At 38.0% G+C, this 26,762-nt stretch overlaps 1 long non-coding RNA gene across 1 annotated transcript; it reads right to left on the reverse strand.

Annotated features, from left to right (window-relative positions):
- Positions 1-13,828: 13,828 nt before the first annotated feature.
- On the reverse strand, positions 13,829-16,817 carry LOC103279488 (uncharacterized). The gene is made up of 2 exons (XR_010000011.1): positions 14,637-16,817; positions 13,829-14,115 (listed from the first exon to the last, which is right to left on the reverse strand). It is a non-coding gene; the product is annotated as an uncharacterized LOC103279488 (long non-coding RNA).
- Between the last annotated feature and the right edge of the window lie 9,945 nt (positions 16,818-26,762).

Below are 26,762 nucleotides of genomic sequence, written 5' to 3' on the forward strand. Positions count from 1 at the left end.
AGAACATATTTAGCAAGCTGTAGGGAAACACAGCAAATGGATTTGCTCCATTGGTGGACACAATCAATTGGATTCTGCCTTATCTGTTTAGTCTTCTTCTGTTTGAATTAATTTCATAATATTAATCCAGAATACCAGTATAGAACTTCAGTAGTGCTATAAGAATGATTTTTTCTTATTCATACGGAGTGTAACACCCTCATGTATTACATAATTAGTTAAATGAGTGTCTTAGGATGCATTAGCGATAGCTTCAGGCAGGTGAACTTCCTTTTTCTGCATATAACAATGTATCTTCAAAGTTTTAAAACTATCTCAAACCTATTTTCTATTCTTTTGAGGCCCTGTCGCTAATTAGCTTTTCCTTTTATGGTGGTACTATAACCGTGTCATTTTCACACGAAAATAACCACCCTCTATTTTAAAGTGAGAGCAATTGCATTATACCACAAAGTTTTGTTATTCTACCATAGACTTGCAAACGGAGGGAATTAAAACCCAGATAGAAGGCAGAAATTATGCAGGTAGTGTTGACACAACCACCATGGGGCACTTGATGGAGTAAAAGGTTGTACACAGTGGAAGGTAAATGAGACAGAGTGACAGAGGATGGATCTACACTGCCATATAATGCTATTTGAACTGCATTATGTAGGCAGTGTGAACTCAAAAAATGCAGTTCAATGCAGTTCATACTGCATTATATGGACAGTCCCCAAATTACAAACAAGATAAGTTCTGCAGATTTGTTCTTAAGTTGAATTTGTCTGGAAGTCAGAACAGAACATATTTTAAGTGTAGCTCCAGCCAAAAATATATACCTTTTAGCTTTGGATAACATGGAAAAGGGTTAACACCTCCGTAGTGTTTGTTGCTGCCTGTGCCCCTGTTCAGAAGATTTCACTTCATTTTCTGTCCCTTTGATAACTGGATTTTGAAAAATTTCACAAAATTTTTTGTGGAAACAAGGATTGGTGATAAATCTTCAGTTGAGACCCCTTTTCCCCATGATAACTTTTCCAGGAGTGGATTTCCATTCTGAGGGGTAGATTAATCCAAGAAGTTAAATGTGATTTTGATTTGTATTGTATTATGTTGTGAGCCGCTTTGTGCCCTGTTGGGGAGAAAAGTGGGATATAAATAAATATTTACTATTATTATTTCTCTCACTTCCTGTTGTCTCACACCAATTTTTGACAATTTTTAGACCTGATGTGTTTGTGCAGGACTGTGTCTCTCTTCTTATGAGCTGATAATTGACCGTAATAAAGTGAACTTGAACTAACTATGAGCTGTTAGCAAGTTGGATATTTGTAACTCAGGGACTATGTGTAATGCAGTTCAAACACTGCAGCCAAAGAGCACTAATACAATGTTCACAACTAGCACTAAGAGACAAGTGGAGTTCAGTGGGAAAACGGGACATGAGAAAAATATCTATACCCCTTTGCCTCCAAAGTTGCTATTTCTCAAAATATTACAAAGATGGGGAATTTGATCATGGATTTCTGTTATCTTGCGTATTCATAAACCTACCTAGCACTGCTAAATGTATATAGCACTGCACTATTTCTCAAAAGAGGAACAACTAATGTAAAGTGAAAACCTTAATACTAATCAATCATGTTTACTTACAACTGAGGTCCATTGTGTTCTATGTGATCTCTTCTCAAGTATGTCTCTTCTAAGGAAATTAGCTTTAATACTCATCTCCACTATATGAATTCTTCAGTAGAATGAGTGGAGGTAGTTAGCACATGAGCTCAATCATCAGCTATTTTCTGACAGTAGGTTTTAAGACTGTCTCAAACATTGCAGCATTGCTTGAGGGTTTGGGGTCTTATCTCTGACCATCTCATGATTACCGCATGAAATATACCCTTTATGGATGCTTGTGGCAGAAGAGCAGGAGCACACCTTGATTTCAGAGAAAAGATATTTAGCCATAGGCTACAAAAGAGATAGAAATCTTATGCTTCCCCTGTGTGTTGCTAATGGAGAATAGAGATTTTAAGGCCTCCAAATAACTTCCTCTCTCCTCACAGCAGCCTTTGCAGATAACCATGTAAAGGGAGAGGGCGATGAGTCATGAAACAACTGGATTCTGTGTGAACCTGCTTCTGACAATGTTTCCTGAGAGACAGGTGACTTTGATATCCCGTTATTTTAGGTCTGCACTTACCAGTCAAGTCGTATTTTAATTTTTGATGTCTCTGGATAAACAGAACCATATTGAACTACATTCAATAGGCAAACTGTAAATAGCACTCTATTACACTTCAGGCATCATTCTTTATTCATTCATTTCTCTCAGAGGTATTTCAGATGTGTTGGGACTCTGGGTTCTATCATAGGTTAGAAAAGAAAGGTGCAAAAAATGAGCAGAATAAAGGTAGGATCTACTTTTCAAGAGAGGATTTTGCCCTTTGATGAACTCAATTTTATGTCAGTGGCAGTGACAGGGAGCTGCCAATTGAATGTTCAGTTATGCCTTGGGACTTTAGTTGAATCATGTGGGGAAAACAAAATGATGGCTCCAAATTTACAGTCCAGTATTTGTTAGTGTGTCAGAAAATAATAAAGGGTGGTTGAAGGTCAGGCATTGATAGTGAACACTCCTGGAGCTCTTTAATCATGGACTTTGGCCTTGGCCCTTCTCCTCTAGTCTTCAAGGGGGGAGGACTCTCAAGGAAGCGATTCCTTCCAAATTCTCTCTCCCCCAAGATTGATAAACATACCCACATCCTCCTGACTCAAAGATGCTCAAAATGAACAGCAGGAGGGAGCAATCACCTCCAGAAAATACTAAGCTGCTTCAAAATTGGTATGGTTCTGCTTTGTGACTTTTCCCATCTTCTGATCCTAAGTGGTTGAAGCCATAGTACAGTTTCATTTCGTGATCTGAGGAACATGTGGCACCATTGCTAGCGAAAAACAGGGTGCCATTGTGTTCTAGCTCTACTAAGGTAATTTTTACCTTTCTCTTTTAAATCCAATTTAACATCTTTCTATTTCTCATTTTGTTTCTGTTCTTGATTAAGCATCTTTTCCTTGCCTTCTCTCCCCTTCTCCCAATGCCCACCCATTCATATTTTTCTTTGTTCCTGTTCTGTAATTTCTCTCTTTGTCCGTTGTCCTCTTTCTGCGCTTCCTGACCGAACATCTCCTGCTCTCTGATCTCAACCTTTATATTTTTTCTGTCCCCTACTTACAAATCCTGACTAACATGTTTCTTCTCTCTCACTGTCCTTCTCTACTCATCTATTTGCATTTAGCTTCTCCCATCTCATCTTTTTCTTTTTTTTCTTTCCCCTCTCAAAGGCCCCTTCTACACTGCCATATAATCAGATTATCAAAGCAGATAATCTCGATTTTATATGTCAATGTAGAAGGGGCCAAAGTCTACTGGATGCAGCTCTTTTTGTCCTATCTTCCCAATTTTGTCCTTTCCCTGCAACGCTCTTCCTCCTTTCTATACTCATCGTCTTCATTCTCCTTTCCTTTCACTAATCTGTCTTTCTTTCTCTTTGACCCCAGTAGGTTTTGTTTCTTAATAGACAGCCTTACTGTCATGTGGGAATCATCTTTGTCATCGTTTCCCTCTCCCCAAGACATCTGGTGATTATCAATAGCATTATTGTGATCATGATGATTACTGTTGAGAGAAGATTCCATAACCTTATCATAAGAAAGATAGAAAACATGCTGCGTGAGAAGAAGCACTGAGTCCAGTCCATTAGAATGGAATTTTAAAAACTTTATTGTTCATTGAAACTGATTTTTGGTTGGACAATAAAAAGTTTTAAACACAGATTCATAGTAGAGCCTGGAAGAAATTCTTGCATTTGAATCGAAGCTCCCATGTGCTCTTAAAAACTATGCTTGTAAAAAGTTATAAACAGAGCCGCAAACATTTTTTTTCCTGTTCCGTGCAAATCTTAGAAAATACTTGGGTATTGGAAGCGACTGCTCTGATCAGCTATGGTTTGTCATTAACATAGCCTGTTTAATGACACCAGCTGGAGCTACTCCTTCTAGCATCACCAGCAACCTTCTCTAGCTTCGCCAGGGATCATTGTTAGGTGACAGGCTTCAGCTTTCAAATTTCAAGACCTGGCCAGAAACATGTTCTTGCCAATCTCAGACATGTAAGAACCATGGCGTGGTCCTATCTTTACATCAAAATTACTCTTACAGGATAGGTTGACAATTCATTGGTGAAAGGGCACACAATATTAGACACAGAAAAGTCTGGGAACTAATATAATCTGGACAGTGACTAGGATTAAAAGGCTGGTACGAGGATTGCCCACACTCCCTCATCATTGGAAAGCCATTTGCTAAAAATGGAAAGTTCTCTGAACCAATCACAATGATTTTTACATAAATTAATGTAAAAGGGCACACGTTTATATTACTTTTATCCCCATTTGAAAGAGATATTGAAAATATTGGCATGTCATGCTGTTTTTCTTCTAGCTCGGGAAATCACATGCATTGGAAAAGGAGATCAAACCTTGATGTTTTCTAGGGAGTCAATATATAGTCTGACATGCAGTGAGCATTTGTCTTCATTAGCCCCAATGCTGAATATACCTATATAAGTAACAGATTGACACATTGCTGTGTGCTTTTGGTGGCAACCAGTAAAATGGGAAAGCTTTCCCTCAGGGCAATTCAAATCCATTTAGTTTATTAAAAAGTTAATAGGCAACTTGATTATGGAGTGCAACTACTTACCTGAGAGGAAACTACATAGTGCACTAAAGGGATTCTATACCACAGCATCCTGAGGATAAAGCCGGGTGGTGAAAATACAAGCTAGAAATAATGCGCTGCATTTGACAAGTGAGTAGGATTGACCACTGGGATAAAGTACCCTTGGAAAGTGTTGATTTATTCCCTATTATCTTCCTCATACAATGTTTTCTATGCTTCAGTGAGATAGGGCTTACTAGTGAAACAAATCCATTGATTATTTCTCTTTAACCTGTATAAATACTACTTTCTTTTCAACAAACATCTCATTGTTGTAGATCTTTTCATTATTCCTAATGCAACTCAAATAAAGAATACCATTTGTGATTTGGTCTATTCCTTCAATGCTAAAAATACAACTATTTTGTAATTTCTCATGTTTTTGACCTTTTGGGATGCCCTGAATCTACATGTACAAAACATTTGAAAGGGATAATCTAAAAATAAATGGGATACTGTTACATTATCTGAGTGGACTCCAAAAGGGGGCATAGACAGATACGTATAGTCCATTTCATGGACAGGTGGAAGTTGAAGGAGCAAACAATTTCCTCTTTTCCCATATCGTAAACTATGGTTGTTTCCACAACAGGGACATTGGTGGAGGGAATAACAGGAAAACAGGGGGAAATGGGTTAACTCCTTCAACCCTCCCCCCCCCCCCCCGTAAAATGGGCTAACCTTCTCTCTCTAGCACCCCCTTGTGGCCTCTGCCTGGATAATGGAACAGTACTATAAATGGTTCTCAGAACAGAAGAATATTTTATTCTCAAATCGGATTTAAGTATTTTTGTTTTCACTTCCTATGTAGTCCATAGCAGGGCTCCAGGCTCTTCAAACTATGACAGTTCTGTGGAGAGTGCAATCTGTAGGTCAGTTTCCTCCTCACATTCTCCATTTTTATAATGCAACCAAATGCAAATCACTACTTCCCCATAGTTTTAAAAAAAAGTTTTGTTGACCATTTAGTCTGATGAAAATTTGAAGCCTTGCATTATGGCCTCAGGATATAATAATAATAATAATTACAGAACTTTATTTATATCCCGCCCTATCTCTTTGAGTGGACTCAGGGCGGCTTCCAACAAAAAGTGGCAAATTTTCAATGCTGTAATTAACTAAACAAAAACAAACAGATAACCCAACCAAGACCCAGAAATAAGTCCACAACTATAACAAAGTAATAACAGATTATAACATAACCAATCTACTATTACACATCTGACATTAAAACAAAACACAAATTTAACCAGATTTAAAATACATTTAAATCATTAAAATATTTTTTAAAAATGATGAATTAAGCCAGGGGTCCCCAAACTACTGCTCGCGGGCCACGGCGGCCCCCTGAAGCCATTTCTCCAGTCCGCTGGGTGCTTTTGCTGCCGTAGCAGTCGACTCGTCCTGGGCGGGGGGGGGGGGGTAGCCTAGAGGAGGAAGGCTGCTGGTGTTGTTGCTGCTGCTGCTGCTTCTTCTGCAGTGCTGCTTCTGCTAGCGCTTGGCAGCAGCCGGGCGGGGGAATGGACTTTTGGAGCCTGCTCACCATTCTTCTCCTTTTCCTCTCCTTCCTTCCTCTTCTTCCAAAGCAGCAGGCAGGGGAGGGACTTTAAGAGCCAGCCCACCCACCAGCTGTCCTTCTCCTCTTCCTCTCCTTACTTCTTTTCAAAAGCAGCAGTGGCAGAGCAGCTGTAGGCTAAGTGTCATCATCTTCCTCTCCTTCTTTTCTTCCAAAGATCGTTGTCACCATTGCTTTGGATGAGGAGGAAGGAGAGGAAGAAGACGACGCTCTGACTACAGCCGCACTGCCTCTGCTGCCGCTTTGGAAGAGAAGGTAGGAGAGAAAGAGAAGGATGGCTGGTGGGCAGACTGGGCAGTCCTTCCTCGCCTGCTGCTTTGGAAAAAGAGAAAGGAAAGAGAGGAAAAGGAGGAAAAGGGGAAGAAGTCCTTCCCCCGCCCGCTGCTTCAGTCATTAAGACAAACATTGTTTTTGAAGGCTTTCATGACTGGGATCACTAGATTGATGTGAGTTTTCCGGGCTGTCTGGCCATGTTCCAGAAGCATTCTTTCCTCGCATTTCGCCCACATCTATGGCAGGCATCCTCAGAGGCTGTGAGGTCTGTTGGAAACAGTGGGGCAAGTGGGGTTTATATATCTGTGGAAGGTCCAGGTTGGAAGAAAAATTCTTCTCTGTTAGAGACCACTGTGAATGTTGCAATTAATCACCTTGATTAGTACTGAAAAGCCTTGTAGCTTCAAGGCCTGGCTGCTTCCTGCCTGGGGGATCAAATATGGAACATTGACCATCTCATTAGCCAAAAGCAGGCTCATAGGATATGTGCAGTGTGCATAGGAATTTGTTCAGTTTTTTTAAACTATAGTCCGGCCCTCCAATGGTCTGAGAGACAGTGAACTTGCCCCCAGTTTAAAATGTTTGAGGACCCCTGAATTAAACCATGACTTTTGAAGGACTTTAGAAATTGTTAAACTGCATTGCTTTGCATTGCCTCTACTGACCAAGGTTGCTAGGAGTAGCAATTCAGCAGGATCTGAATTTTTAGCCTAAAGAAAGATAATATTCTTTAATTAATTAATTAATTTGATTAAGATGGTCTCTTTCTAGAAATCTCTAGGTACCCTAGCACAACTCTATTGTGAGCTTTCCAGTTTATTCTTCACGTTTTTTCCACTTTTGTGATAGTCCTGCACTCCGAACCCAAAGAATCGTGGAGTGCCAATGCTATTAATACTTTTTTGTTTAAACTATCTTGAAAACATTCCCAGTTTTCCTTCCATGTAGAGTTCATCTGATCAAGGTAAAACACAATCTTTACCACCTCAATAATGATACTTGATACCCTAATTAATTTTCCATAGACTGAAGAAGACTTCGCACATTGAGACCAGGTTATAACTGGGGTTTGTGCTAATCTTGTGCGATATTTGGCTTTCCTCTCTGTAAGCCACACTGCAGTTTGCTTTTGAAATTATCCTTTTTTTCCAAAGTAGTTTGCCATGGAGCACAATAATCTACAGTTTGTGGAAACAAGACTATAAGAGCTTTGGTCATCTATTTTCATTATGCTTTCAATCCCACACTTGTATTCCTACTGTGCTAAATTTGCCATATACATGCTTTAAAATGTGATTCAAGAATCTATTCATTAGTCTGCAGAAATATGCCCAAGGAAACCACAAATGCCTGTAACTCTCACATATGTCTACTCCATGGCAAACATGTTCATGTCTCCGGATGATATGTCAAGAAATCTTGGAATAAAAACAGCAACCAAAATATAAAAAGGTTCTTTCTTAAATTATCCATTTTTCATCTGAGCTGAAATCTCTGGTTCACACAGATGGCATTTTCTCTTTGCTTCTCAAGCAATGGTACCCTTGAAGTAAAATTAACTGATCCTATGAAAATTCTGAAATATATTAAAAGTTATAATTGTAGATTTTGGTTTTGCAAACTAAAGGGTTTCACTTATCTCTTTTGATGAGGTGGTAAAGATGGGAGATCAATTTATTTCTACTATTTGAGCTGAAAAAAGAGACATCTAAAAGAAGTATGGCTGCTGAGATGGGCACACAGGATATGCATTATGTTAAAGGCATGTACTCATTCTTTATTATATTGGTGTCACTGGCATGATTCCATATAACCTCCTTGTGACTTCAAACATACTACAACCAGTACAATGCTGGAAGCATTTTAATATAGAAGTTTATGCCTCTTTCGAATAAAATTGTTTGATCCCTTCCACCCATATGGTTCTGTATCCTCGTTCGTACCCTATTGATACTTTTTATGTGGTAATGGACCAGCTGCCACACACAAAATGAAAATTCCAAGCCAAGGGTTTTGTACATATGATTACACACCCTGTTTCCCCGAAAATAAGGCATCCCCTGAAAATAAGACCTAGTAGAGGTTTTGCTGAATTGCTAAATATAAGGCCTCCCCCGAAAGTAAGGCCTAGCAAAGTTTTCGTTTGGAAGCATGCCTGCCGAACAGAACACCAGAGCATGCAGGATTGGTAAATGTGCATACTATCGATTGTTGTACACAAAATAATGGTAGTAACAAGAAATTCTTGATAGGATTCACAGTTTGTCTGGTTATGTTGGTTTATGATGACAACTACTGTACAGTATATAATAAATGTTCATTTTTTTGTTCAACAATAAATGTGAATTCTTCTTCATGGAAAAATAAGACATCCCCTGAAAATAAAACCTAGCACATCTTTGGGAGCAAAAATTAATATAAGACACTGTCTTATTTTTGGGGAAACACGGTAAGTAATCTGTATGGTGCCCTCTTACCACACTTTGGACTTTATCACAAGAGGCAGACAAACTGGCATTTCAGGTCATGAGTCACAGTATGATGTCGTGCACATTCTGGGGAAAGTCTGTCTCTTTCCTCTCCTGTTCCTCACTATTGAATGGCAAAGCCCATCAATAGCTGGCAATCCCACAAGATTTCCATCTTCTCATTGGGTGTGGTGGATCCATTCTAGTTCTGTTCTGGCACACCAGCAGTGAAGTGATTTCAAGGTGCAACATTCTCCTCTTCTCCCCCTGTCTTCCCACCTCTCACTATTCCCAAGCTGTCTTATTTTCCATTTATTTTATATTTTAGAGTTACATTTTCTTTTTTGTTTGTTTTCCAAAGCTGGAATTGCATAAAGAAATAATTATGGAACAATAGAAAATGAAGGAAGTTGGGGTCATGAGAACACGCAGAAGTATACTTATGGGACCACAAACTGTCAAATCAGTCAAGTGAGCAATGAAACAGAGATATTGAATGTCCTCAACCTGGTATGTATCCATTCTATGTGATAGCACAGCTACTGTGGAATAGTGGATTTGTCCAATAAAGTCCGAAATCTTTTTTCTCAAGAGGATAACTATAATAGTCTTTTGTTGTAATAACAATAAAAACCCTTGTGGCACCAGGATTCTGATCCAAGATATGCTATACTATTATAAATGTATTAGCTTTTAAGGCACTATTGGTTGTTTTGATTTAATTTTGAAATCCATAGCTGCTCTTTCACATTGAGAGGTTCAATCCATTGCAATGCATTGCCTTGAATCCTATCATGGAAGAAAGACAGAATATAAATAAACTTGCCCTATGATTCTTTTACTGCAGGGATCAAACTGGGTAATCCATTGTGATTTTACATTAAATGAAGTAAAACTAGGGAGGAAACAAAAGTAATAATATGTGTAAGACTGTGCATGATTTTAATCAGATGAGGAGGGCTACAACTCCCCCCAACCCAGCCAGTTGCCACATTGGATGTCTTCAGCATATGCAATAGTACTTACAATACTTAATTATAACCATAATGATATTACAAAGCAGATTATTAATATCTGCATGTGACAGATGGAAGCCAAAAGCTAAGTAAGTTTCATCAGTTCATGAAATAACAGGAATACAAAGTCACTCCCCTCATACACAACATTTCCATGTGAATAAAGAAAGAAACAAACAGAAAACTCTTTCAATCCCACAGCTTCCCAAGCAGGCAGTGGAAATTTATAAGAGGAAAGATATAATGGAAGAAATTGTTTATTTGTTTATTTGCCTTTATAAAGCCCATTTGGGAGAAACATCGATATATCTCCCATATATCAGTTATCTGGCTTACACCAGTTAAGCTGATGCTGTGGCCGTCCTTTGTTATAAATTAATGTGTGCAATAAAGTTTTACATTTTTCATATGTTTTGAAGTATGTGGGCTATAATTCTTGTGACTGCATAATTACTTTTTGTACACAAGAAAAATGAGATGCTTAGTCCTACGTAAATAACCCTCAAGAACAAAACCCAGAACAATAGTTTCATGCTTTTTATCTTTGAGGTCTTCACACATACATATATTTCTTGTAGAATTTCTTTATGTTTTTAAAAATAACTTCTATAACTTCAATATAGTTTTGTTTATGTACTAAGAAAGGAAGGCAGGCAGGCAGGCAGGCAGGCAGGCAGGAATGAAGAAGAGTTTAAAGAGGATGATAGTCTCCAATTCAGTCTTATTCCTTCCCCATATTTGGCTGAACAGGAACCCATGTAAAGCAAAAAGCAATGAGTAGGGATCCAGGGAAAAACATTCTGCAAAATTCCCTGCTCCAAGGAAGTCAACAAACTCTTCTTATTTTGTTACCAAATCCAGATGTCCTGTTATGCATCTGGCTTTCTTTTTGTTTGAAATGAGTTGTGGGTTTTCTGTCCTGGTTTGTCTTGCTCTTCTGTGGTTCAGGGTTTTCTTCTATTATTTGGACCTTTTTGCACTTTACTATTGAGCATTCTTCTCTTTACATTTGAGCATTCTGATTGAGTGATCTAGAAGCATGTAAAACCATCAATGCCCCAACTACACTGTCATATAATCCAGTTTATGAATCCAGATTATCTTCTTTGAACTGGATATATGGCAATGTAGACTCAGGGCTCTTCACATGCTGTAAAACCTGGAAGAAACTGGGTTAAAAGTAGGGTGGCTAAATGATATTTAGCCAAAATCCAGGAGGGATTGGGTTAAGAGGTAAAAAGCATGTGTTAAAAAGATGCACTTAAAACGCAATTCAGCCTGAAAAAAGTGCATCTTTGCATGACTGTATATATCCCTGCAGTGATGCAAAACATGTGCTTTCCTTCCCTCAGCCCTGTGAAGACTGCTCCAGCTTACATGCATTTTTTAAAAGCCCGAAACAGCTGATCACCTGATCAGGCTGTCAAATAGACACACAGGTGGTTCAAAGGAAGCACAAATGGAGAGCAATTAGAACTCTCTGAACCTCTTTCTTTTACACTTTATACTCTTAAACCAAGGCTGAATTAAGAATTGGGGGAAGAGAGAGATCAGATGTAAGTTTTTTAAAAAATCAAGTCGTTATGCAGTGGACCTTATATGCGCACATGCAGATCTGCTTGTATTTATATTAAGGTACAGTAGAGTCTCACTTATCCAGGCTAAACAGGCCGGCATAAACTTGGATAAGTGAATATCTTGGATAATAAGGAGGGATTAAGGAAAAGCCTATTAAACATCAAATTAGCTTATGATTTTACAAATTAAGCACCAAAACATCATATTATACAACAAATTTGACAGAAAAAGTAGTTCCATATGCAGTAATGTTATGTTGTAATTACTGTATTTACGAATTTAGCACCAAAATATCATGATATATTGAAAACATTGACTACAAAAATGGCTTGAATAATCCAGAAGCTTAGATAACCGAGGCTTGGATAAGTGAGACTTTACTGTATTTGAATGTGCACATATATAGTCCAGCACATAATGGAGTGATTTTAAAAAAACTTCTGCTGGATATCCACCATTCACCCTCCATCTTGATTCACTACAGAGGAAGGCTGTGAAGATGACGGGGAACTATATCCTGGGACTGACAGGTCTGTGTATGGACCTGCTTTCAGCTCCTGGGATTTTTTTACTCAGTTCTAAAATAGGTTTTGATGCTGTCTGGAAGTGTCCTCATATAATCCTGTTCAAAGTAGATAATCTGGATTCAGAAACTAGTTTATATGGTATTGTAGATCCAGCCAACAGATCCCAATACTGCAACATTCCTGTCACCTGCCTTGCTGCAATGGGTCCCTTCTGCAGTAAAGTGGCAACAGGGTATTTTTCTCTCTATGTTCCCCTCCTCCCCTCCCTCTCACTATTCCAAAGATGGCATTTCCATTTATTTTATATTTTAGAGAGATATTTGCTTTTTTTGGTTACTTTTCAAAGTTGGAATTGCAAAATAAAAAAATTATCATTACAGAGCAGAAAAAGAGATTATGGAGGTATGAGGAAGTGTGATAGAAGGAATTGGTGAATTGTTGAATTGGCACAATTGATCAATTGAAGAGCGGTGAAGTATATATCAAAAGTGCTCGATCCTGTATATGCCCACTATCAGTGATAGTGCAACAGTAGTGGAACAGTGGGCTTGTGAGATAAAGTCCTTGGTCTTTTATCAACCGCCATCTTGGACTGTCATATTTATATTTAGGCCTCCTATGGTCCCAGAATGAAGTGGATGTCTCCGACAGATTTTTAGTTTTCATAAAAGGGCAATACGTTGATATTGCTTTTAAATATATTGATATTAATGGCATTTTTGCTGCCAGGAAGGAGAGAGGTTTCTTGTGGAATATCTCAATAAACTTGACTCTTCTAGGATACTATGCCCCTTGATTTTTGACAGCAAGGAATGTGGGGAAGGTCATTTTGCTGCTCTGCCTCAGGCAGAAAATGCCTTTGGCTACCTTTCTCTCTCACAGACAGAGAGATGGGCTCAAGGCCTCTTGTATGTTTTCTCTGCAAAGTATTTTTTCCTTTTGCCTTTGGAAAGGCCAATATAACTTCTTAATATCAAAGACTTTTTAAAAAAAAATGTAAACAAAATTTACTTCTCCTGCTTGACCCTTGGAGGATCACTGTTGTCCTGCAACAAATATTTATGCTTGAGCTGTAAACCCCTGAAACTGAGGGGTTATAGTGGAAATGCTGACAGAGAATTAAGAGACCCTTAACCTGTGTTTTAAGATGGCCTTGCTATAATTAAAGGTCTGTCTTTTATTTTCAATAGCAGTCATCATGACCTTGACTTCGTTTTTTTAATTATAGGCAGACTTGTGAAGGCAATTATTACTAAGTTGGGGGTTTTGCTCTCTCTAAATTCAGTCTTTATTAAACATATAAAGAGCTGAAGAGGCAAGATTGAGCTAATAGCTTTTTCTCTCCTTCCCTACGCCTGTCTCTGCTTTTTTTTTCCTTGGCTGCAATTGAAGTTCTAGCTAAAACCTTAAGTAAAATGAATATCTATGATTTGATTCTCCAGGTCCCCCAGTCAGCAATGAAATTGTCCGTACAACATGCTTTAAAGGTTAATTAACAAGGTGCAGGTTGACATTTTATGTGGAAAAGGTACCAATGGTTCAGGTATGTGTGGGTTCTAAAGAGAACTCCACCCCTCTTTTTATGCCTGATTAGTTAGGACTCAAGCAAAACACATGGTATGATAGCTGAAATACATTTTAAATCATAATTTAATAAAGTCACAATTTTGTAGTGCATACATAAAACCCCATGGTCCAGAATACTGTTTCAGGTATTTTTAGGTCAGTAATTTATCATTGTGGCTGAAAATATTCATCAAATTCTAGCATCTTTGTGGATGCTTCCTATTTTCTTAAAAGCATTGGGGTGGGGGGGGGGATTACAAGTCCCTTGAATTTACAAAGTGTAGCCCTTCTTTTACAATGGTGAATCTATGAGCAAGAAACTTTAGCATATGACTTGGTCCTCACATCCAGGCCTGGAATAAAAAGGAAACTGGGTTAAATTACAGCCACTGTTTGTTTATTAATATTTGACCAGAAGTTTGGAAAAAAATATCTTTAAAAAATCTCTGCTTGACAATTCTGGGAAATGTAGTCCAGAAAGATAACCTTTCCAAGATCTGCATTTGACATGGATCTGCAAAAACGTCTACAGACTATTTCAGGATATTAACTAATTCATTTCCCCCCCTTCTGCCAACTAAGAGTGGCCCTGAACTTGCTCTGAGTTCAGAGGCTCTGCTCTGAATGCCTCTAACTTATTTGGCTAAACCTCCTTTAGTGTTGAAGGAAGATCTCCTAAGGCGTTACTCTCCCCACTCCCTCTTGAGCTACAACACAGAATTCCTGTGTTTCTCTGAGGAGAAAAATCTTCCTTTGCTAAGGACCTTATCACATAGGGGTGACATAGTCCACAACCTGTGACAAAGTTATTCCCAGCTGTTGATGGGGGAAACCCATCAATAGTCCCAAATCATTTCATGATCCTGGCACTTACCATGAAATGCGATAAGGTCTGGGTGCTTTTGTTACACCATCATGCAGCCATGTGGTAAGGAAGGGTATCATAGGTTGTATTGTTTGTGCAATAATGTCCTTAATCCCTTCTTGGGTCGGTTTCTTTCCCTCACCATTCTTCCGCTTCGCTTTAACTTGCTTCTCATCTCAAAGAACATGATAGCTTTAGCACAGTTTTGCGGAGATGACAAAGATGACAAAAGATTTCTCTGCCTAAGAAAGGAGCAGTTAGTTTCACACAGGACTGGAACTGTTGGGTCTCAAGAGAAATCACTTTTCTGTTGCTATTGGAGTTAAAATTGTATTACCTTTCATTTATTGCTCTTTGTCCCTAGTCCTCACAAGGACAATAAGGAAAGTGGCCCCAGCCCACATTGAAATCCCACACTAGAATCTCAACTGGCATCATGTCAGACAGAATGAAGGCCTGCGATTCTAATGTCATTACCATTTTTCTCCATTCTGATCTTTAACATATTTGCCTGAAGAAGAAGCCAGTGATGTTTCGAAAGCTGACATATTTTGTGCTTTGGAGCTGGCCAATGAAGGTATCATTGCTTGTGTTATTTGACAGTGTACAAGATTTGCTTCTCTTACGCAAGTTGCATTTTGCATGCTTTGCTTTATGATTGGCCATTGGAAGGCAACCACTAGTTTAGTTTGCAAGCATCACTCCTAAGAAAGACTATGGACACATCCACTGACCAAATGATCCAGTTTAAATCTATCTTCAAACTGTTGTGGCCACAAAACGCATATACTGTACTGCCAAAATGTGCTGCAGCACAAATTAAAGCCAAACTGGTTCCATACCAACCTAAATTGTCATTGTAGACAAGCTCACAGTCTCTAATATCCAGTATGACCTTCGGCCTTCTTCTGTTAAGTTTACAGCAGACACTGAGTTCAACATTGTTATTTTCCTTGTGAAGAGATCCTCCGTTTCCTGTTTATTCTTTTTCCTCTGACATCAAGTCAACCTGGAGGCCTAGCTGGAATTGAACATTACTTGTATGATTTTCTCTATTATGACTGAGGCCATTTCAGAAAATCTCACTGCACTGAACAGGAAATAAAGAATGTTCATCTTAATATTTATCTGTACATAATGCAAACTGTGTGCCCGTAAGGCACACTTCCACATTTTAAATGATTGCTTGTCTGTATTATAGATGACTGATTAGACGCACTACACTGGTGCTGGGGGATGGAGACTCGCCAGGCTGAAATTTATTTATATGTCTCAGTGCATGAAACTGTTGGAGGCATAACTTAGATGGGTTTTTAAAGCACCATTCGAGGTATCTGCTTTTTTAAAAACATTGTATTTAACTATATGCCTATAACTCTCCCATCTCTTAATGAGGCAGAAGAAATATGAATTAGAATAACTCTATGAGTGTAATTTATATTGGGTGGGTGAGTAAAGAAGGAAGGAAGATTTATAAATTGCCTTTAGTTCATTTACAAATCTCACCTTAATCAACAGCCAGTCATTATCATTAGTCCTGTCAACCAGTCCTAGATGCTGCTGCATAGAAATGCATATGAATCAAGAATAAGGACCCTGTAGGACTCTGGGTTGCTTTTGGAGTCGCATATAGCAACTTGAGAATTGCTTACATCAAGAACAAATTCCTCTGCAGTAACATTGGGCTTGTCTACACAGATTAAAAAATAATTGTACTCTGATCTCAACACACAATATTGTGACAATTCATTTCTCTGTGTTTCTTTGGACTTTAAACCAATTTTTTAAAAAACCTTGCCGTTTACTCTATACTAAAAGGTAAGGGTACTATCTGTACCCTTATTCAGAAGAATTGACCTCACTTCCTGTCCCTGATAATTGATAAGTGATAATTGGATTTTGAAAAATTTGGCTTGTGGAAACAAAGATTTGTGATCAAGTTTCTATGGAGTCACCTTTTTCCCAATGATAACTTCTGCAATTTTTAAATGATGTTTTTTATAATTGATGTTTTAATTATCTGTTTTTAATTGTATTATTTTTATAACTGTTTGGTTTTGGCATCTAATGACTACTGGTTGTCAAGCTACCCTGAGTTCCCCCCTCTCCCAGGGGATGAGTAGGACAGGATACAAATGTATGAAATAAATAAATAACAACTCTTCCAGGAGTGAATGTATAAAGAGTGCTCTTGCTTATTACTTTAGAACATCTATCCCGTTCCTTTCTGCTTCTACAGTATTTAGACATACAAATTATAGTGTCCTTGATCTCTTTGAACTCTCTACTTCTCAACAGAATCTAATTCAGGAAGAGACCCCTGGCACCCTGTAAATCACTGAAGAAAGAGGTTAAAACATGCACAAAAAATACATCGCATCACAACCTTTAGCAAGTTTTCATAAATGGGATACAGGATCATTGATCCAAATGTGTATAGGACATTCTTGAATAATCAATGGCTATTATTTTAATGTATTTTGATAGTTTCCAGGCCCTCCCTGTTGATAAGCAAAGTGAGGTAGCTTTAAGCAGTAAATTTGGGCTGTCATAAAAAAGGGCAATTGTTGAGGCTTTAATTTATTCTGATGTGCTTTTATTTGCTAAGGGATGAGAAATGTGCTTGCGACATTGTGCCTAATATGGTAAAACAACTTTGCTGATTTGTCCTCTGTTTCAGGTGATTTGCTATCTGAAATTAAAAGAAGTGCTCTGTGCTTACATGACCACATTTGTAATATATCCATATTTAGTGTATTGTGTTTATCCAAATACAGACAGAAACTTATTCACACACTGATTCTTGATAAGAATGTTGGAATATGTAGGTTAAGGGCTGTAAATGTTCACCCTTTATAAAAAAAATGGACATATGAGTGTGGCATATGTAAACATAAGTCAAACATGGGCATTGGCCCTCAAAAAATTTGATATATGGGGACTTCAATGGCAAAGCTTTCGGAGTAAAGATCTTTCCCATATTAGTTTTATGTGGGGGAGATAGAGTTTGCAGAGAAAAGCCACTTTGGGGGCTCCAAAACTGGCAAAAACCTCCTTTGGGGCATAGAGGAGGTGAGGATTATCCACATCAGCCATTTTTGGCTTAGGCTGTATCTACACTGCCATATAATCCAGGTTATCAAAGCAGATAATCCAGGCTTTATATAGCAGTGTAGATGGGGCCTTAGTAGTCCTTGAATCCAGAAGAGATACACTCCAAGAAAAGACATTCTCACTGGCAAAATAAATCAACATAAAAGAAAGTGAAGATTGGGAATCTCCTCAACTTAAAGTTGAGGGCTTTTTTTGCTTCTCAAACTAAATGTCTCTAAATCTGAATAGAAAGTTTATGAATAAACTTTTTCACTAACAACAAACTCCTCTATTGGAAAATAAGACTGCCCTTTATGTCTTGTCCTGATCTGGAGTAGAAGACCAATCCACAAGCTTAAAAACATTTGTATTAATAATTCTAGGACAATTTTTGACAACATCAAAGCTAAGATAACAATGAAATACTCAAAATTATAAAAACATTAAACAAAAGAATAAGAAAAGAAATAGTCTACATTCCAGCAGAGATAAGAACTTAGGCAATTTCAACATGTGAATAATTTATATTATTTGCTGGTGAAAATTATGATCCCTGCAGTATTTTGTTCCAATTGTTTATGAATATCAGTAAAAGACATCACAATTACAAATTCTGCAATTGTTATTGGAATCTAAGAAAGAGCTGGCTCAAACTGAAATCAGAATTTAGCAGGATCTGAAGGATATAATAGTAGAATTCAAACAAATCTTAGGAATCACAAAACAAACCACACAAACAGAACAAAGGAATGAGAAAGGAAACGTTATACAGCAGACTGATGAATTATCTGATAAATTATTGACACTAAGAGAAGATAGGACAAAAAAAAGAAAAGAAAAACAATTAATGTAACTGAATTGGAACAAAAAGATCAAATGGATTTCCATAAATGGATTGAGTATACAGATGTGACTGAACCAAGGAAGTGGATTCAAACTTTTCTTCAGACTGAGGAAAAACAAAAAAATCACATAGAAATGAAGGAACAAAGATGCTTATTTTCAACCTCTATACAAACAGATACACAAAATCTGTGAAGACATCATGCCGGCACATAAGCAGCAGGGGCCGCTCACATCAAAATAGATGATGGGAAAGTTGGAGATTGGGAGTGTGTGAGAAGTTTTACCCACCAGTAGATAAGTACAGGGGATTCATGACAGGGAAGAATATTAGCAGGGGGTGCATACAGCATCATGTGATAGGGACCACTACCAGATGTGATGGTCCAGCTTCAATGCCACTTTGCCTGCATTGTGCCATAAAGTTCTAAGAGTTATCAGCATCCATATCCATATATATAAAGGCATGGCCCTAAATGCCAAGAAGGCACCTAATGAACCCAGCTGCTTTGGGTCCCTCATTGGGAGGAAGCAAGAATTTTATAATGCAAGAAATAAATAATATCACACAACCACTCACCCCTGAAACTGGGTTGGGAATTGAGAGCAGAGTTTACTTATCTTGATGTCACTTCTCAAAGTAGCATTTCACATTATGCCATTTAATTCACAGGGTACAGTAGATCTGTAAATAACAGCACAATTTCTTGTACATGGAGACAGTTGTTGTAATGACAAACGTAAACGAGAAGTTATAAGTTCTATGCCATATTTGTAAAATATTCCCAAAATGGCAGGAGTATTTTTCATGTTGGGCAGTCCTGCAACACACTATAGAAGTCCCCCTTTCCCTCCTCCCATCGTCCTTTGTGAGTCACAAAGATATGGGGAGGGGCTGCCACCCTGTGTCTCTAGGCCACCTGAGCCCAAGGAGTGTGGGCACCCACTGCCATCTCCACATAGGAACTGGCTGCAGGTGTCTAGACTGCCATAACTCAGTGGAAAGCCCAACTTCTGGTGCAGAGCGGGCCTGTATCTTGTTTGGACAACAATTGATTATGATCTACATTGATTCACACACTTGGCTGGCATATAAATTCTGTTATCCTCTTCCAAATCACAAGCAGACTGCTGTAATCCTTTCCAGTTGGACTACTGATGATGATTCTGTGGAAGCAAGATTTGGCAACATATCAGCCATTAATTGACTGCAGAGTTTGTTATATTTTGCAGTTTATTATTTTCATGGGTTTTTATTTGTTTTTCTCTTAATTAACCCATACAGCAGGTTCTTGTATATCCCAAATAAACAGATTGTTCCAATTCACTTCTGAAATAATAATATTCATTCTTTATTTTCTCTGATGCTTTTTGCCTTTTGAAGAAGTTGACGTGAGAACAACTTCCTTTATATTTATGTGCATATTTCCCCCCATAGGATATGGATTCTACATGTGTGCAGGGCATATGCATATAGCCTTATACATATGTGTGGACTACATGTCATACAGTTATGACATGGCGTTGAGCATATAAAATATCTTGTCTGTAGCTGGTGCGTAGAATCTCATTTCTAGAGCAAAGTATACAAACATACGAGCCTAAAGCTTGCAATGTTCTGACCCTTTGATGCAGAAGACTCTTCATGCTAGCCCAGTATTTTGAACTGGCCCTCAGTCCAGTTTTATACGTACTTTAATATTCTGTGCAAATACAGTTGTCTTCCTATAGTATTTCAACCAAACCTTTGCTGAAACATTCTCACATCAACACTCTCCATATTTTTTACAGCATCCTTCAGAGGAATTATTATCATGGGGATATGCTTTCAAAGACAAGGATAAAAACTGGATTGCTTAACACTGAGGGACTTCTAATAAAATGTAGGTGTCCAATGCCTTTGAATATCTCTCCTCAAATGTCAAAATAAATTAACAAAGTACCTTTTTTAATGTTTGCTCATTTTGTTTGATAAATTGCCAGGCTGTGAAGTTCCGCTGGGCCTCCCAGTCATTAGGGTGAGAAAGTGAGTTCTTCTGTATTTCCGAGCTGAGCAAAATGATGATCAATAAAGGATTAGGTGCCTTTTTATTATTTGAACTTTAACATTATTCAAGCCTGGATTTCTGCATCTTCAAAAGGAAATCATCATTTCATGGAAACTTATGAAATGTGAATTATTTATTTCTCCAGCAAATATGTAATTAGGCACATTTTGAAAATCTCTAATTAATCCCTCAACCCTTAAACCCATAAGAAATGCTAATATGCCTCTAAGGTAAAAGCAGATTTTTTAAAGGGGGAGTTAATGTAAGCTGTTCTTATGTGTTGTGTAATTATATTTGCTGTCTGTAATAAAGAAAAAAATTAAAAGACCCAGTGAGAATACTGTGGGGGTAAAAAAGAGGCTTTGCGGCTTCTGTATCGGGTAGAATTAGTAAGAGGCAAAGATGTGAAGCTTTTAAATATGCTTCTTGCTTAGATTTTTTTTAATGGGAATTGCACAAATCAGAAAAGTAAATCTTAAATTTGGTCCTATTAGATTAAATGGTTGTAGAAAAAATAGTGCAATTTTACCAGAAGCAAAGGAAGATAATATTCCTGTGCTTTTAATTGTCACATCAGGGGGAGTATTTTTTCATGGTTCTTCAGTCAAAGCTCTCCCGAGGTAACTTAGGGAAGATAATTAACATTATAAAACAATGTTGTTAAAAAAACTAAAACAATCCAATTACAAAAACTGAAAACAGTACTTTAACACATGTTCTAAATCCTACTCAAACCAGTTATCATTGATCACAGTTTGAAACAAATAAGTTCTCCCCATCCATCTTAAAAATAACAAAGATTGTGCCATACATGCCTCTTTTATGTAGGAACTACAAAGAGATGGGTGCTATCGCTGAAAAACTCTTCACTTTGCTGCCCAACAGTATGATAAATCTTGAAAATTGTCCTGAAAACCAGGTCTATAACCTCAGAGCCCAATTTGGCAAATCAAACTTAGATCCAATTTTGGCTGAATTCAACCCAAACTACAAATCCCAATGAAGATTTGGGATTGTGAATCATCAGTCCTCTTCCACCACCACCCTGGTATGCATTGGAAAGCCCCAGAGGCTATTACTTTAACATTTTTCACATATTCATATAAGCTTCAGTGAAAAAATAGATCTTTAAGTAGAGACTAACCAAAGACGATTTCAGATAGATAACATGAGAAGTTTTGCCGTGCCTCTACACTGAGCTATGTGGTTGTGTCTCTTGGTGATGTAAGATGGTTTTTGCCCATTGCCATTTTCTGCTTCTAGTGTAGAAAAATAGCAAGTATGGGGCCTTTTCAATGACTCAAACAGCCTGCTTTGATTCTGTCATTTAAGTAAGTAAAAATTGGTGCAGCCTGAGGATGTGGACAGGATCCTTGGAGAGGTTAGAGCTACCACATGTATTCTAGATCCTTGCCCTTCCTGGCATGGCCAGAGGAGAACTGGCAGAGTGGGTGAAGGTGGTGGTCAATTTGTCCAGGGAACAAGGCAAAGTTCCCACTTGCCTAACGGAGGCAATTATAAGGCCTATATTTAATAAAAAGCCATCCCTCAACCCCTCTATAATGGACAACTATCAGCCAGTGTCCAACCTTCCCTTCCTGAGCAAGGTCTCGAAGCATGTGGTGGCCTTCCAACTTCAGGGATTTCTGGATGAAACAGATTATCTTGATCTATTTCAATCTGGTTTCAGGCCTGGCTATGGAACAGAAATAGCTTTGGTCACTTTGGTGGATGACCTACAAAGAGAGATTGGCATGAGGACTATGTCTCTGTTGGTTATCATGGATCTCTCAGCAGCTTTCGATACCATTGACCATGATATCCTTCCAGGTCATCTTGCTGGGATGGAACTGGGAGGCACTGTTTTACAGTGGGTCCGATCCTTCCTGGAGGGTCGTATCCAGAAGGTGGTGCTCAGGGACTCATGTTCGAATTCCTGGCCATTGGCTTGTGGGGTTCCTCAGGGTTCCATCTTGTCCCTCATGCTGTTCAACATATAAATGAAACCACTGGGAGAGGTCTTCTGGAGTTTTGGAGTACGGTGCCACCTATATGCAGATGGCACCCAACTCTACTACTCTCTTCCACCCAATGCCAAGAAAGCTGTCCTGGCCCTAAACCAGTGCTTGTCATCAGTAATGGACTGGATGAGGGCAAACAAACTGAAACTTAATCCAGACAAGATAGTGGTACTCCTCATCAGTCAGAAGGCAGACCAGGGAATAGGGATCCAGCCTGTGGTGGATCATACTCCCTTTGAAGTCACAGGTTCCCACTGTGGGGGTCCTCCTGGACTCAGTGCTAGACCTGGAAGCCCAGGTATCTGCATTAGCCAGGAGGGTCTTTGCACAATTAAAACTTGTGTGCCAACTGCGTCCGTTCCTTGAGAAGCCAGATCTGGCCACGGTGGTACATGCCTTACTTACATCCCATCTAATTTACACTCCTTCACTCCTCTCCTTTAGAAAGCTAGTAAAAGCATACCTGAGTACATTAGCTTATGGAGAGGAAACTGAGTAATATTTCATGGCCCCTACCTGACTGATTACCCTGTTAGTACTCACCTATTTGTAGTGCTGCCTTCCATTTTAAAGTCCTAAATTCCATGCTCTTATTTTAAACAGTACTTAGCTGCTCAATACATTTGATGAAGCCATAGTTTATTTGCTTGCTGAAGATTTTATGTTTTTAACTTTATTTAAATGTTAATTTAATTATTTTATATATATATTGTATGGGGCATTGTATGTCTGTCTGTTTGGAAGCTGCCCTGAGTCCCTTTAGCGGGAGGGGGAGGGTTAGAAATAATAGTTGTTTTGTTGTTGTTGTTGTTGTTGTTGTTGTTATTTTATTGTATGACACAGCAAACAAGATAGATATGCTGGATTTCGTTTCACAAAATCACAAGTCGAACACTTCCCAAGTGTCTAGGGCTCTGTGATGTATTTTCGGATGATGCATGCAGATCCCAGTAGGGTGGGCTTTTGCAGTTGACAGATCATAATTTTGTCAGTGTCTGTTGTTTCCAAATGCTGGCTGAGATCTTTTGGCATGGCACCCAGTGTGCCCATCACCACCGGGACCACCTGCAATGGTTTCTGATATTATTATTATTATTATTATTATTATTATTATTATTATTATTATTATTATTATTATTATTATTATTGTAATGCACTCTAGGTGGGACTGCCTCTGAAGAATGCTCTGAGCTGATCGAAGGAGATGCAGCCAGGGTGCTAACTGTGGCTGGCTACAAGGAGCGGACAACCTCCATGTTGAAGCAGCTCCACTAGCTACCATTCTATTTCTGTGCACAATGCAAAGTGCTGATTATGATCTTTAAAGTCCTAGGCAGTTCAGGTTTTAGTGATGTTTATACTTAATTCTATTTTAATGTTTGCATATATTTTATATTTTAAATTGTATACTAATAATTTTATGTTAAGACGATTTGAATCTCCTGCAGGAGAGATAAAGCAAGGTATAAATAAATATATTAAATAATTAAATTAAATAAATAAAACAACAAGGGGCAACTGATGTAGTGTATCTACGGTCACAAATCATAGATTAAACAGGCAAATTACCAAGAAAGGTAAACAGATGAGGAAACTAGGCTATTGAATGAAACAGAAACATATAAGACTCTGCAAGATCAACTCATATGGCAATCAACCACAACTCAGTCATGGTCTGCCATTTACACAGAATGAAAAGAAGAAAATAATAGATTATATAACTTCAGTGGCCTCACACAGTCATACCATAAGAACTATCATTTGAAAAAGTTGTTGATGTTCTTGCCCTGAATTACAAAATTGGGTTGTCAATGAGCAAATCCCACATCTTCCTGCACCTCTGCATTATACCATTTTGGTATTTTCCTGATATTATGTTAAGACACATTGTATGTCTTTTTGCCAATTATTTTTAATATCCATATCTCCAGAACAGTCCGAAGTGCTTTGATTTGTGCCATTCCCCTATGGAACTGAATTAGGTCAACCAGTTTCTGTTTAGAATTTCTCCAGATTGTTCCAAATCAGTCTGATTCACTCTTATCCAGGATGTGGCCGCATGTAGTGTTGGATCCCTTGAAGGAAAAATGTACCACTTTACTATGATGAACCGAATAAAGAGAAAGCTATACAGTTAAACTTGCCAGTGCTATGATAATCTACTAAAGAAATGTATTGTTAGCAGATAGATACAAGAAAAACTTTTTAAATGGAGATGTACAAAGGAACAGTTGCCCTGATGTGGTTGTAGCCCTGTAAAATTCTAGCCAGTTTTCCAACCTTTGTTTGCGAAGGAAAAGCTGACATAAAAGGCCAAGGCAATGCACAAATTCTACAGTTGAGCTCTATGGGCTGCAGAATGTGTTGGACTCTCTATCACTTATAAGATGAAGAATTACATATCTAAAAGTCTTCTCCATTAACATTATATTAAGAATGGTTCAAAACGCCCCCAACCCACCCCCACAGGGAATCAAAGTATTGCCATCACAATAATACAAGGAAAGATGCTATTTTAATCTGAGTCTGCTTAAAGTGATGGAAAAGTAAACCTGTTAATAGAATGCGTTCTCAGCCCCCAGAAGTGTTATTCGCCATCACACTATATTTGAGAAGCAGGCGTTCTGATGCATGAAACAACTGGAGTGTTAGTTGTGACATTTGGCTTTTCCATTGCTGCTCTCTGCTGCCATGGCTAGGAAAAGACTGGCAATTAGCATAGTAGAGAGAAATAAACACTTAAAACAAATTTCAGGGGACTAAAACAAATACCATTTTTCCTGTATTTTCTTAAACAAAGAATGCTGCAGCCAGAAATGATTCTCAGTCCATTCTGTTGCATGAGGAGGCAACAACCAATATCGAATGAACTGTAATATTATTGGGTGGTGCAGAAAGAAATCCCATAATTAAAATAACTTGTGTACTGTTGTATCATATATCTCTAGATTAAACCTTCATTTCTCTATACTGTATAGTACTACTATTGTGGTCCTACAGTACTATAATAATACTAATTATAGTACTAAAGTTGTTCCTATTATATAAAAATTATTTGTACTGATTCATATTTTTAGTGATGTTCTGCTAAATCAGAACTGAGTCCCTTCCTTTTCAGCACACATTTGCCTACATCATAGTCATAGGTGAGATTATATAGGACTATTGGACTCATTCTCAGTCTTTCCCAGAAAATATGTCATGTTTTGTTGGAGAAGTATATGCATTACATGAAAGAAGTCTCAAGTTCAATTCCCCAACATTGTTTAAAAACATTTCTCCTTTTTATCCCTTGTTTTAGATATGATTCAGAATCAAACAGTATAAATTAATGAGAGCACCCATTAGAAATAAAGAAAAGAAACTGCCCAATTATTCAAACCATATGTGAACTGGAATGATTTCAATAGTAACAAAAGTGAGCATCTGCCAAATTACTTGTATTGAGTAGAATAATCTTTCATTAAGGGGTGTTTATGTTTTCTAAGAACCCTGGGTGAGGTGCTGGTGTAAGGCTAGCTACCTGGCCATATGTTTAAGGTCTATTTGCAGAAATCTAAAATAAATGCCAAGAAAACAAGCCAGGGGCTACATCTAAATGTCACAAAAATCAGCTGTTACTGGAACTCTCAGCTGATTTATGTTTATAAAGGCCTCTGGAAAATATGGAAAAATCACAAGACATATTAAAAAGCATGAGTAACTTTTTGAACCTCCTTTCTGCAAAATCTTTAGATAGATAGATAGATAGATAGATAGATAGATAGATAGATAGATAGATAGATAGATAGATAGATAGATAGGGATAGGGATAGAGATAGCATTTGTAGTATTTGACAATATCACTAAAAGGTCTATACTGTTTGTTTCCAGTTTAGCAAATTGTATGAAACAGGTTCCTTTTAATGATATGCAGGAGTTCTGCAAGGATTGTTAATATATTTGTATAGCTTGACATAGATTGTAGTTTGGAAACAACCTAAGTTGGCATAATATGGAAATGCAGTTTTAAAAACACAACACTGCACAACAGATAAATAGTTAACTTCTATTAGCTTTGCAACTTTTTCTGCCTTAAACGGTCCTCCGAGGGGTAATTGTGAGCGAGTCAATGCATGAACCCTCCCCAA

The sequence above is a fragment of the Anolis carolinensis genome, chromosome 1 (genome assembly GCF_035594765.1).
Source record: "Anolis carolinensis isolate JA03-04 chromosome 1, rAnoCar3.1.pri, whole genome shotgun sequence".
In the NCBI taxonomy this organism is placed as follows: Eukaryota; Metazoa; Chordata; class Lepidosauria; order Squamata; family Dactyloidae; genus Anolis; species Anolis carolinensis.